We start from the raw sequence: 13,221 nt of genomic DNA, 5'->3' as shown, positions 1-13,221 counted from the left end.
TATGGGTACCAACCACCATCAATCACATCATATTTAAGAGAAAATTCTAAGGTTCAGGCAGTGGAACACCACATCGAACATCAACAACAAGTCCTCCAACTCTTAAAGGATAACCTCGTGTTGGCACAAAATAGAATGAAACAACAAGCAGATCAACATCGCAGTGAAAGAAGTTTTGATGTAGGTGATTGGGTATTCCTACGGCTACAACCATATAAGCAAATCTCCCTAAAGAAAGCTAAGAAGGATAATAAATTATCACCAAAGTATTATGGTCCGTACAAGGTGTTGGAAAAGATTGGTACTATGGCATACAAATTGGAGCTTCCTGCAGCTTCTTGATTGCACCCAGTTTTCCATATTTCATGTTTAAAGAAGGTTATAGGCGAAAAGCTCCCAGTTCAAACAATATTGCCAGAACTTGACGAGGAAGGAAAAATTATATTGGAACCGGAAGCAGTCACAGAAACAAGAACTCGACAACTACGAAATCGATCAATTTCAGAGTATCTTATCAAGTGGAAGAACTTATCCGCTGAAGATTCCACATGGGAGGATGAGAATTTTATGCAGAAGTATCCAGAACTGCTTAAGCGTTGAGGACAACACTTTTTTGAAGGAGAGGGGCATGTTGGGTCCCTATAATACTAGTGATTACCCCATTACTATTGTAGTTATACCCCTTATTTATATTGTTGTGCCCCTATTACCCCCATATTGTTATGTCTGTGCCCCTTAGAATCCCTCTATTGTTATTTTTGTGGCTTTATATTATTATTGTTAGGTCGGCTGGATTATATTGTGACTCCTTAGACTCCTATATATAGAAAGGAGGTTTTGTCATTTGTATCATCCAAGAATTGTTCATTTATGTAATGTAAAGGAGGTTGCCCCCTCGAAGAGGCTGAATTCTAAGGCGTGGATTTATCTTTTCTATCTTTTCTTGAGCTGGTTTCATAAAAGTTTCTTAAAACCAAGGAGGATATTTTGAGGAAAGGAAATTAGTGGATAATGTAAGCATAGTCCAAGAGGAAATGCACTCGAGTGAAACCCATAGGGAAAAAGGAATGTTAATCAAATTGGATATGAAAAATTCTTTTGACATGATAAGGCATTCCTTCATATTTATTATTCTTCAAAAAATTAGATTCTTGAGAGGATTAATAAATCGATTATTTCTTGCATTAGGGGACTATGGATTTCCCCACTGGTAAATGGGAGGCCGACAGGTTTCTTCGAAGCCTCTCTGGCGCTAAACAATGGCTATCCCTCTTTCCTATTCTATATATCATTATGATGGAGCCTTTGATTTAGAGTTTGGAATATGAAAGAAGAGTGGGGAATCTTGCAAGAATTTGGTATTTGAGAGGCATAAAAAATATATATTGCTCACAATTTACTAATGAAACCTTTGTCTTGGGAGGCATCCCAAACATCAGAGCCTAAATATTTAAATTATAATTGGATAATTTTTTTGTTTCTTTAGAGGGACTTATTAACTCAACCAAAATTCATTTATATTCTTGGAACCCAAATAGAAGGACTCAGGGTCTCCTTCTCAAAATTCTTCGTTTCCCTCTTATTGAAGCTTGGATAAAATTTAAATATTTATGAATTCCCATGAATATTAAATGATTTCCTCACCCCTCTTGGCTCCCTCTCCTTTCCAAATTCAAAGACAAATTCTATCAATGGATGACACACTAGTTAAATCTAGTAGGTCGTATGGTCTTAATAAAATATGTTCTTTATGATTTTCACCTCTTCCAATTTTCAACCCTTTTAGTGCTAACTATTACATGTCATTTTCTAACATTCAAACAAATGGCCTTGAACCCGAATCTATCATCATCCATCTACACCTTGCAATCATCCCTACAAAGCCAAAAGCAAAATCTTTCCAAAAGTTACAAGATTCCTGGATAACATTAGCTGAAAACCCTAATTTAAGGCCTCATCACATTTACTCTCTTGAAAAACTGCGATGACACAGGATGCACACATGGAAGCTGTGTTGGTCATCATAGGTTTTTCTTACAGAAAGTGTGAAGACACCCTTAAATGGGTAAAAAAATAATTAAAAATGAAGTTTCTTTCTCTAGAAGCTTTGGGAGTGGATTTAACCATTTATTGTTTGATATGATATTGAACTCCTACTAATGAGGTCTTATCTCTTATCTCCTAGAACTTACCTCCCTCTAAAGTGGATCTAATCCCTAAAATTGTAAATCCAAAACTACTTCTTTTACCCTATAAATGCAACGCCTAACATAGAGTCTGGGTTGGATTTTGGAGACTTTAATTATGCCCTTATGTTGTTCATTTGTGTCTAGAGGTCCATCATCCATCCATGTACTTTAGGTTTGATTGGAGGCTTACAATTGTGAAAAAGGAAGGATAAGAGAACTAGGAGAGATTCACAAAGTCAAGACCTACAAGGGTTGTAATCTTTTCCAACCATCATTAATACAAAAGTGCATTGTTTCTCCTATACATTATATCTTGATTATGCATATATAGAGAATGAATCCTTTACTTCTCGTCTAGATTTTTTTGTATATATTATCTTGTATATTTTGTTCTCTTTCTTGTTTTGGATGATTTACAAGTTCCACTTTTATAAATTGGAGTTGGAGTTGGAGCTAACGAGTAAGGAGAAGAAGGAATCTTGCATTGGATTCCAAGTAGGTTTTCCTTTCATATTTCAAACATCTCTAAGGAAAAACATTGTAGTTTTGTCTTGGTTGTTTCTAGGATTAACCACTAGGTCTACGGAGATTACTTATGCCCGCAAAAGGAATTTTTCCACAAAAAAACTTGGCAACTCCATTGGGGAACAAGATTTATTTAGTGGTTTTCTTTCCATAACCTTTATGACCTCTATATCAACTCTATTTGTCATGTTCAAACTTTCATTGGAGTTAGGAAATCTTAATTTCGAGCTTATATAGGGTTTTTTCTTTTGTTTTTTAAGCGAATTTCCCCATCGCACTTGTTGTTTTGAGGCAGTGTGTCCCAGAGCAGTCTCTTTGTCCAGTAAGTGTGACAACTCACATTGGTTTCCATGTACTACCTGCGATGATCCTGTACGTGTACAAAATTTTCATTTTCCCTACCTTGCTCTGAATTTTGTCTCATTTGTAGTGTCTTCCTCAGCCTTGGATGTCTCCAAGGTCTCTATAAAGCCAACAACTTGTGTGAAATTGAGTGTGATTGCCTTTTTGATAAGAGATTGTTTCTTTTTTGCTTCTTCTTGTCAATTAGGGTTTCTATCATTTGACTTGGCTATTGATATATTAAAGAAATTTTATTATTATAGTTCCAATCTATTTGAATTCATTTTTTTCAATAATCTATTCATATTTTCATTTTTCTTTATATTGAAAGTGAAAGAAAAAGAAAAGAAAGTTTCATTTTTTCATGCATTAGGGCTTTGCATTTTTGAATTGGAATAGTAAATTTGAATATCTTGTTTGGAAGTTGTTGTTTTTTGCATCATTGTTTGAAACTCCTTCCCTTCTTTAGTTAGATATTCATTGAATGAAAAGAGTTATTTCTCATGCTAGTTGCATTTTATGAGATCAGGTGAATTCATTTCTGTCCATGAAACCTAAACCTTATTCAATATAAACATTAAAATTTATCAATGAATCTAAGGAGGATTTGAAACACTAAAGACACATCATGTTGGTCTAGGCTAGAAGATGTGTTTTGACATCTCTAAACGTAGGAGTTATTGTTAATTATTTGCATTACATATTGTAAGTGGTTGGTATTCCATGTACTTCCAAGTATATAGGATCATTCTTCCATGTACTCTTAGGTATACCAGAATGGCACTCCATGTATGAGGAGTATATAGGGGTGCTTCCCATCTTATAGGATGAATTAGACAAAACTATTATGGATTGCGCTTCCACGTACCCTCAGGTATATATTGGAAGTCCCCATTAGGTTGCGAACAAGTCCTAGATAACTGAGTCGGTCACCTTCTTAGCTATGGTACACCAAACATAACATTTGGGGAGATGCCATGCATGTACCTAATGGTATATTACAGTTCACAATGACCTAGTATTTTTTTTATGCCTAACTACCCTTTTCGTTTTTCCAGTTTCTTTGGTTGAATTCTCACTTTTACTCCTTAGTAGACCTTAGGTTAAGTATGATGGAAAAAATTTCGAAGTCTTCTAGTCAAGGAAACCCTTCTGACATGAATCCTTGTCCTTTTCCTTCTTTTGGAAATATTGGTGCTGCTTACATGGCTACATTGTCCCTTCCTAGAATCACCATAGGTTTACCGGTATGGTTGTTTTTAGCCTCCTCAGTTCTGAATGTCCAAACGGCTCCACAACCAAGCCCTCCACCTGAACAAGACCAACCTCAAGTTGACCCTTTGCCTTCTTCACCCATAGTTTCTTCTTCCCTTTCTTCTTCCTTGCCCAAAGAAATTCTTGATGTGAGTAACCAAGAGGTTAAGAAGAAGAAGAAAAGGAAGAAGAAGAAGAAGCAAAATATGCAAGGTGGAAACTAAGCAAGCATTGTTATGAATGTAGCTAGTGTCAAAAAAGCTTCCAACAAGCCCTATAAAATTAAACTCCCTTGCAAGCTTTGTAAGGTTGACCACCTTCTTAGATATTTTCCAAGTATTCCTAAAGTATTAGAAGTGTAATCCATAGGCTCACATCAACCCTTGTTTCCAGCCTATGGAGATCATGCTAGTGACAAACCATCAACTAGTGATAATAATATTCTTAGGAAAAAGGGTAACGCTAAGTTTCCTTGTAGGTTATGTGAACGGAGTCATCAAACTCACCTTTGCCCTCATATGGATGAATCCTCAAAATTGTTGGAAAACCTTACTATTTCTCAACAAAAAATTCCAATTGGTTACTATAAGTTTTCCCCCAATCCTCCATTAATTCATGAAGTGATTGATCCGATTCCATATTCAGTTAATCCCATTTTCCCTAGGTGTGAATCTCATGAGTTATTTTCCAACCAACCATTAGTTGAGAAAGTGGTCAACTTCATTCCATATTTAGTCGACCGTAATCTCCCCTTAGAGAGTAAAGTTGATACCACTAAGTTTCTTCTTGTCACTTCATATCTTACCAAAGAAGGGGGAATTTATCCCATTTTCACAGAACCCCTATAAGTAATCAAGTCATTTCCTTTGATTGGAGTCAACTGACAGAACCTCTTCTTGCTTCTTACATGCCCTTCCAAATCATGGTGAAGTCTTGTGATAAGAACATATATCACACTATTATAGATGAAGGTGATTCTATTAGCATTATATCCTCAACTGCTTGGAAAGATTTAGACTCCCCTCAACTTGTCTGTTACTCATCATCTGTTGGCTTTTAACAAAAGAAAAAGTGAACCTTTAAGGATCCTTCCTCAACTTCCTATTACCTTGGAAGGAAACACTATTTGTATTGATCTTACCGTAGTCCAAGGCCCCTTCGATTTCAATTTTATCCTTGGGCAAGGCTATGTTTATGCAATGAACATTGTCATGTCCACATTCTTTCGAGTGATGTATTTCTCGCATGATGGAAAAATGGTGACTATTGACCAACTTTCATTTTTTGGTCCTGATTTGACTGCCAACCATCCAAATTCCCTAAATGTTCCTAATATGCAAGTGATATCCCCCTCACCACAAGTTAATTATGTGGCAACATGTTCCATGCTTGCACCTACCGATGAAGAAGAGCCTCTCACTATTTTCTCAACTTCCTTTAACCTAGATCTAGTAAGTGATATGGTAAATTATTTATTAGGAGAATTATAGCCTAATGCTCCTGCCCCTATTGGATCCCTTAATATGTATTCCTCCTAGAGCATTTGCCTTCCATTTGATGAAAACCTCTTGGAAGCCATGATCAAGACCTTGATATATATTCCTTCCAGAGCCTTGGCCTCTTAGGATCCATGATATTCAAGGTAAAGGACCATGAGCATATTTCTTTTACTGTGTCAATCTCATTAAAAAATGAAACAGGTCACCACGAGCATAGTTTTTTCTATGTTTCAAGCTCACATAAAAATGAAACAAACCTTTGAGCATGGTTCTTTTCTTGTGTCAAGCTCATTAAAAAATGAAACAAATACCTTCCAATTGATTTGATTATTTGACTAGATCTTGATTTTGATTTCAGTTGTTTTTAATTGATCTTAGAGATGAACCTTCATTTCATCTGCCCATATCACATGATCTTGGTGAACATATCTGAAACATAGCTTTTCTCTATTTAAAGCTTCTATAAAAATGAAACCACTCTCAAGCATAGTTTTTCTCTATTTCAAGCTTGTGTAAAAATGAAACCACTCTTAAGCATAATTTTTCTTTGTTTCAAGCTTATGTAAAAATGAAACATATTTTGAGCTTAGTCTTGGTTTTCCATCACTTTGCCTTAGGTCCGACCCCATCAAGTTGCAACATTAGTTTTCTATCTTATGCAAGTCGTGGCTTGATGGTAGAGTCTACCTGATCATGGATTCCCTAGTATAACAACTTTTTACCATCTTGGTATCCATGCGGTCATTTTTAGTATCTTTCCAAAATCCCTCCTTCTGACCTGCCATGACCTAGAATTTGAGCCTGTTGTCCTCTTCTTTATCATGTTTCAAGCTTTACTCTGGAAGGATTCCCCACTTTATCCCTCGTGATTGCCACTTTTTATTAGCCTTTTTCTACAAGATGAGCCTTGGTTTTCTCATTCCATCATCACCATCTATTTGGATGATAATTTGCTTTCACTTGGTGTTTTATCCTTTCCTACAAGAATCATTGTGATAAGTGGTCTTATTAGCCTTCCTCTTGACCTCTGCATGTTTTAAGAAGTCCGATCATGATCAAAAATAGTTGATACCATTTATACCACTCGTTCCTTTAGGAGGAGTTCTATTTGATATCTTTTCAGACTCCCAAAATATCAAAAGATTTTCGAGCAATTGTGTCTTTTGTACTCGATAAAGTAAATGAAAGGATGTTTGCCTAGTATAAGTTTAACCCCTTTGTGAACTGGATGGACTATTTACAAAAAATGAATACTTTAGTCAAACATGACTAAAAGGTTCTCCAAGGTATTTTTTATCCCTTTTGAGGCCCAAGGGACTAAATTTACAAAAAGGAATCTCTCAAAATTTTCCATTTTTCCTTTTTTCACTCTCTAAACATGAAAAAGCAGTCAAGTTATACCTTCACTAGACTCTTAAAGGTATAAACAATGTAGGACTTGTCAAACATAACAAGACTGAACCACTCCTTCTTAGGATTCATTAAAAATACTCACAAGGATTCATTTGAAGGATGAACTTACAGATTAAGCATATGTTATCCTCCTTAAGATTGTAAAAAAAATAAAGACATATTTTCTAGAAATGGCAGGAAATTGGGGAAACAATACATGAAAATTTTATGAGAGATTTTTTGGCGTAAATCACATGATATTTCATTTGTCGACGCGTTTTGAACCAACCAGTGTGGTTCATCAAAAGGACAAGTTGAATGAACAGATCTCGCTTTGCATCTTAACTAGATAGAGCAAAACATCCAATGACTATTTGACCAGGTAACGACTATATTGACAACGGCTAGATCTGACTGGGAAACGGTTAGTTTAGACTGGATTAGGGGTATGAACTTTAATTTAGTTAAATAAGTTAATTCAGTTAGTTATATTCTTATTAAAATAAAAGTAAATGGACCATTTTATAAACTAATACTTATAAATATATATTAAAATAAATAAATTATAAAATAAATTAATTTAATAGTAGTTAGTTATCCAAGTTATTATATCTAAATATTAGAGTAATTACTAGTTAGTTAGTTATAAAAGTTATTGAATATATAAATATTAGAGTAATATATAAATAGTTAGTTATATTTTTATTAAAATATATATTAAAATGAATTAATTTTAAATTAATTGTTATTTATAAAAGTTAATTAAATACATAAATATTAGAGTAATTTAAGGGTATGATATTAAAATAATTATAATTATGATATTAGAGTAATTTATAATTATAAATATATATTAAAATAAATTAATTAATTTAAATTAATAGTTAGTTATCAAAGTTATTATATCTAAATATTAGAGTAATTAATAGTTAGTTATAAAAGTTCTTAAATATATAAATATTAGAGTAATATATAAATATTAGAGTATTATATAAATAGTTAGATATATTTTTATTAAAATGTAAGTTAAAGGGACTGTTTCATACACTTATAATTATAAATATATATTAAAAAAATAAATTATAAAATAAATTAAAAGTTATTTATAGAAGTTAATTAAATGTATAAACTTATTATGGATCACAGAAGCCTCAATTCAACAATACATGAAACTTGTTTATGGTAGTGATTCACTCTTGAACATGACACTCTTTCACCTCCATGATTGTTTTGGGTTAGGGGATTTGCTTTCCTCTCGGTTAATCATACATTATTGAAAGTCTTCATAATGGGTCTTTGAGTAAATGCTGCATATTCCATATAAAGTGTCGCTGATATGTTCAAGAGGAATCCACCCTCAGTTGGCATCAGCTACAATGCCTTTAGCCTTCCTTCATGTCTTTTTCCCTTGAACCAACTCCGAGTCATCACATTATATCTCAAATATTGATATTTGTTTCGTATTGCTTATGGGGGATATATCAAGGCCCTCTTGCAACGGGTCACTTCCCATCGAAATTAACACATTATCTAGGAAGTTGACTTACAAAATCCTTTTAGTGCCTTGCGACTTGCATGCCTCAATGGAAAGTTTCCTTGCCTTCGAGGCTATGTTCTCATCATTGGTCTTCGACCAGAATATTATGTGGGGTTTTCAACTTCGACTCATCTATTCGCACCTCATAGATTGCGCTTAGTACCTTGAGGGCCATTGTCATTAATGGGGGTTCCTCCCGCATTTCTTAACAACTTTCATCATTGGTCGGTAATCAAATAGTATCTACCATGTTCGACTCCAATGCATCTATTCACATGGTTAGAATCGTACTATCGAGTGATGAGGTAGAAGACCCCAGATCTAGTTTCATCCATCCAGGCTGCGATTTTAGGATTCAGACGAGATATACAAAGTATGATGGCTAAGATTTTATAGAAATTCATCCAAACATGGGTCTATAATGTATATCAGTGGACATGACTTTGATAATTGTACATGTAACATGGTGTTGTAGGCTCCAAATGTTTCCCTAAACATTGGGGGAGAACCACCCGGTTGGGACCTTAGAGCAGATCATTTTCCATTTGAAATGGTGGTTCCAACTGGTTAAACTAGGTCCAATTACCTTCTCACTATCTCTGTTGGCTTAAAGTATTTCTTTTTCTTACCAATAGAGAAGAGTCATCAAATCAACCCTCTTGTTGAGCTTAGGCAAGAAAGTGATCCTTAAGCTGATTTAGGGCTCACACAAGCCATAATTAAAGTTTTCCTCTTTGATAAGAGGACTTCTAGAAATGTAATGATTAATCTAAATGCAAACTAATCCTAGAATGCAAGCAAAAGGAAATAAATCATAAGCCTATATCGATTAGGAAGATGTAGATCTAACCCAACCGAGAGAAAATTAATTAAATGATTGAGATTTCAACATGCCTAGTTTTAGGTGAATATCTGGCTAATGAAATAGTTCTACTAGTTGATATTATAATTACCAAAACATGTTATGTTTACATATTATTTAACAATGAATAATTGACTATCAAAACCAAGAAAAAATTCTCATAATTTCAATAGTCATTAAATTGACTTTTGACAGATTTCTAAGTAAATAATTACTTAGAAATTTGATTTAAATATTTGAGCAAAGAGAAATTAATAACAAATCTATGTGACTATGAATTAGATAGCTAATCCAAAAGACATTTTTCCTCATGTCAAACATGAATGTACAACATGAGCAAATTTTACACAGATCCATCATTACATAAATGAACTTTGCAATTAAATAAAAGTATTCAAATTATAAACTAATGAAACCTAGTCTCTTTCTCTGTTTCTTGAACTGGCCTCCAACAATCTCTTTCAAATTAAACACTTTTCTATCAAAATGAAAAGTTGCAATAGTGCAATCTATGCCTATAATACAAAGTCTAGATTTGGAAAAAGACAAATCCTAATGATTCCCAGATCTGAGATTGATCCTCCCTACCTACAACATGAAACCCCTATTACAATAGTTCTTTAGCATTACAAAATTGCAGAAAAGAGGAGTCCTTATGAGCATTCTACAAACCACTATTTATAATTACAAAAACGAATTCAAAATAGGAAAGATGTTGAAGAAAAAAATCTGCTCCAACAATTTTTATTAGTCAAAATTCTTTTTCTTTCCTTGCTAGAGCAATTCCATTGATTCAAATCTTCTCTTCCTCATCTCCTCAACTATTCTCGTGCCAAAAACCAATCAAAATTAAATTAAAATAAAAAATACCAAATCTAGAAAACAAAACATCTCTAATCAAAATTCAATTAAATAAATAAATAAATAAAAGGAAATATGAGTTTTCCATTGATTCTTGTAAAAATCTTATTGGTCAAAGAGAACAAAGTTGAATGGATCTGCACTCAATGCAGGCTATGAGCAAATGAAAATGCAAAAAATTAAACTTAGAAATTAATTTTGGTTACAAATTCGAAGCTTGATTTTCTGCTAAATTTTAGACTCATTTAATGACCAAATCTGGTCATGCAACCACTTCAAAAATATTTTCCATGATTTTATCTATCTAGCGAGCCATCTAGGGTCTCATTTGGATAAGTAAAATTCAACTTATGAGCTTCCAAAGTTGAAGTGTCAAAATTGCCAGAATTCTGGAAAAATTACATCATAGACCAAAAATAGAGAATTCTAATTAAATATTTTACTCGTAAATATTTAAAAAAAATATAATTAATTTTTAATTAATTATTTTATTGATTAAATACAATTTAATAAAAAAAAACTAAATTAATTGTAAAAAAATTAAATTAAATTTTTAAACTAATATTATAATTAAAAAATAAAATAATTAAAAATTATATTATTTTAAATTATATTAAAAAATAAACCAAAAAACACGTGTCATCATTCTAGTGTCCATTGGTCCCATAAGGATGGGCTATGAGTGGCATTTGGGCTCACGTATGGGCCATAAAAATGAAGAAGGGATTTATTTAAACAAAGGAAAGGAGGCTTTCATGAAGTGGAGGGTTTTACGCATGGAAGGCCTAAGGAGAAATTAAGAATCGGGGTTTTTCAAAACAGGAAATTTTTGACATTAAAAAATGTTGATGTCCAATAAACGTATCAGGATTTTATTATCTCGAAGGCTTTTTTTTAATGGGGAATTTTAATATCAGGATATTTTTTTTTTTATCGCGTTTTTTTTTATATCAAGATTTTATATATGGATTTTTATATCAAAGGTATTTATAGCGAGATTTTTTATATCGAGATTTTTATAAAAGGTTAAGGGAGAAGGTGAGGTTAAGTGGGGCTCACTTGGAGTGAGACAAACTAAAGCCACTTGGTAATTAAAAATCCGACAAAATGAAATACAACTACTTTGCAATTTTGAGATCTTAGGTCTTATAATTTCTTTTAAAATAGGAAATTGGAAAAATTACGAGATCCCGAAAACACATAATTTTAATTGATTTATAATTTGGTTGCGGCGATTTTGTAGGACCATTAGTGAAAAATGAAATAATTAGTAAAAAACAACTAGTAATTAATATTTACAATCAATTACTAATTTCTTTACAAAAATTAAAATAATATACATCTTGTACATTTTTTTTTAACTTAGGTGGTAAACATTTTCGAACTTCAGATGAGTATCATTTGCAAACCGTGTAACCAAATGAGATGAAACGAGTATCGATGGAAAGCTAGCGAAAATTCAAACTCAACGAAGCAATCAAAATATAAATATGATGAAAATGAAAATTTGGCAAAATTGTAGGACACAACCAAAAGAAAAATATTAAAAAGGTGATTTAGCCAAAAAATTATGGAAATGGTCCCCATTATTTGAAATAAATAAGTCAAAAATGGGGGGTTGAGTTTTCACTACAACACATCTTATATGTTGTGTATGGGTATGCCTACCTAAATAGTGTTATCATGAAGATAATGTGTTGTAATAGTCAATTGACGATCTCAACCAGTCGATTCTTGATCCAGAATTTTCACATGGTACAAAGCACTTCAGTTCTCAACCACAACTTTTGACTTTGTACTTTAGGGGGGAATTTGTGGTAGGTCATTTTGTAGCATTCAAAAAAATGGCCCTGAACCTGAATTTATCATCATCCATTCAGACCTTGCAATCATCCCTACAAAGCCAAAAATATCGTCTTTCCAAAAGTTACAAGATTCTTGGAATACATTGTCTAAAAACCATAATTTAAGGCCTCATCACACTTACTCTCTTGAAAAACTACGATGACACAGGTTGTACACATGGAAACTGCATTGGTCAGCGTAGATTTCTCTTATAGAAAGTGTAATGACACCTAGAAAAGGGTAAAAAAAATAATAAAATTGAAGTTTCTCTCTCTAGAAGCTTTGGGAGTGGATTTAACCGTTCACACTTGGATCTGATCTCAAACTCTTACTGATGAGGTCTTATCTCTTATCTCATAGCATTTACCTCCCTCTAAAGTGGATCTAAGCCCTAGAATGGTAAATCCAAAACTACTTCTTTTACCCTATAAATGCAACACCCAATATAGAGTTTGGGTTGACTTTTGGAAACTCTAATTATGCCCTTATGCTGCTCATTTATATCTAGAGGTCCATCATCCATCCATGTAATTCAGGTGTGATTGGATGCTTACCATTGTGGTAAAGGAAGGACAAGAAAGTTGGGATAGATTCACAAAGTCAAGGCCTACAAGAGTTGTAATATTTTCCTGCCATCATTAATACAAAAGTGCATTGTTTCTCCTAGACATTATGTCTTGACTATGCATATCCAGAACATGAATCCTTGACTTCTTGTTCAAAGTTGTTTGTATACATTATCTTGTATATTTTATTCTCTTGCTTGTTTTGGATGATTTGTAGGTTCCACTTTTAGAAATTGGAGTTGGAGCTGCAGATAACAAGTAAACAGAAGAAGGAATCTTGCATTGGATTCCAAGTAGGTTTCTCTTTCATATTTCAAACATCTCTATGGAAAAACATTGTAGTTTTTTC

This window comes from Pinus tabuliformis, chromosome 8, assembly GCF_031772625.1.
Source record: "Pinus tabuliformis cultivar Carrire ecotype Pingquan chromosome 8, CPIR1, whole genome shotgun sequence".
In the NCBI taxonomy this organism is placed as follows: domain Eukaryota; kingdom Viridiplantae; phylum Streptophyta; class Pinopsida; order Pinales; family Pinaceae; genus Pinus; species Pinus tabuliformis.
This window is presented reverse-complemented; position numbering follows the sequence as displayed.